Below are 2,053 nucleotides of genomic sequence, written 5' to 3' on the forward strand. Positions count from 1 at the left end.
AACGTAACTGATGTGGCATAAAAGAATCAATTACAATACCAAATAAGACAGCGTTGTTGTCAAAACGTGGTTAATTAAGAGCAAGGTCTGCTGAAACAAAGTACGCAGGACTTGCTTCCATAACAACGACCCATTTCATACCGCCCGTTTCAATGTTTACCAGTGTCACAGTTTTTGCCGGTGGCATCTTTAGGACAGACACAGCTGTAGCCGTTCACGTGATCCAGGCAGGTCCCTCCCAGCAAACAAGGGCTGCTCGCGCACTCGTCTATGTCTGGATTATAAACAAAACAAAATGTATTCACTCTATTTATGCAATTGGTAAATTGTTCATGTTGTCCATAATTATATCAAACTATTTATTTATTTATTTATCTATTATATTGTATTTGAACTTCACCATATGCATTTACACAAAATGGTGGGGATGCAAAAACAGGTATAACCTTTACTAGTTTGCAATTGCCTCCCGTGCAACTAAATTATACAATAATAGAAAAATAATCATAATCATAATGATAATAAATAATAACAATTGTACAAACAAATAATAATGATAGTGTCAACAACAATAAAAACAAATATACAATATTAACAAATATAAAGAAATAAATCATAGAAGTAATGGTAAAATGAAATATGAAATATCTAAAAAGGTGTACAACTGGACATTGACAGTAGGTGACCCAAGTACATACGTCATTGGGGTCAAATCTGTTGTTGGTTAGAGAGAGATAGTGAGCTAGGATTGCTTTCTTAAAGGTATTAATTGTGACAAATGGGGAAAGTTTTAGAGTTCTAATGTTGAGGGGTAAAGCGTTCCAGATGTGCACGATTCTTTGGAAGAAATAGTTTTTAAACGTAGTGGTGAGATATTTTTGGGGCTGGAGCTTGGCCTGTGAGTTGGATCTTAGGGATGTGTGTGGACAACTTATATATTGATGGATGTCAATGCCGTGTTGTCCCAAGAAACATTTAAATAGGAAGGATAAGTCTAAAAATTCTCTGCGGTAAGATAGGGGTAAGAGCGAGCAGCAGATCAGTCTATCCCTGTAATCAGTTGTATAGTCGTTAAGAATATATTTTGTGGCACGTCTCTGGACTTTTTCAAGGGAAGTAATTAAGTTATGTGTGTGGGGGGACCAGATCAACGAGCAGTATTCAAGTTTGGGCCTAACTAGTGTAATATATAGGGTTTTCTTAACATTTGCAGGGGCAGGGGCAACTGAAGGCATATTTTCCCAATCCTTCATAAACACCCATGTATGCGAATAGAAATTCTAATTTTGAAGTTTGAGTACGCCATTCGGTTGCTCATTGAAAGAAACTGTCTTAGTCCACCCGTAGTTTTAAATTTAGTTAGTGTTAATAAAGTGCTGACCCTGATCACAGTCCTGTCCTGTCCATCCGTTCTCACAGCTACAGGTGTAATTCGCCAAACCATCAGTGCATGTCCCGTGTGTACAGGGGGAGGAAGCACAGTCATCGATGTCTGGTACAAAACGTAAAATAACTTCAGAGTAAAAAAACAATGAAAGGCATTGTGTCATGTCTCATCTGACCTCTGTAATGGTGGCTTATTCCAGTATATATTTAAGCCCACTACAATGATAGTTTGACATGAAAACTCAGAGGTTCCGTCGATGTGCCACCAATCTTGTGTCCTTGGGATCTTATTGGGAAAGGCACTTTACACGACTGTCCTCATAAGTATTGGCTTCTCCCAACAGGGGAAATCTATAATGTACGGTTACTGTGTTTTGTCCCAATTAAAGATGTTGCAACCCTCATAACCGTGGCGTTCTCTGCTAGGTCTGGCATTGGTTTGTACAACATACATTGCATTCGAATGTTAACGTTATGTTTATTCTAATTCTTAGTGAAGATATATCTAATTTCTCCCGTCACAGTGTCACCTAAAATGTCTCTTTGAATCATGAATATCATTCCAAGTTCTACGAAGCGACATTGAGGCTACAGTCTCACCTGCACACAAGGCGTACTTGTTGACGTGGGCTTCTCCATACACGCCAGGGCTGTGAGTGTCGTAATC

Source organism: Branchiostoma floridae, chromosome 16 (assembly GCF_000003815.2).
Source record: "Branchiostoma floridae strain S238N-H82 chromosome 16, Bfl_VNyyK, whole genome shotgun sequence".
Lineage (NCBI taxonomy): Eukaryota > Metazoa > Chordata > Leptocardii > Amphioxiformes > Branchiostomatidae > Branchiostoma > Branchiostoma floridae.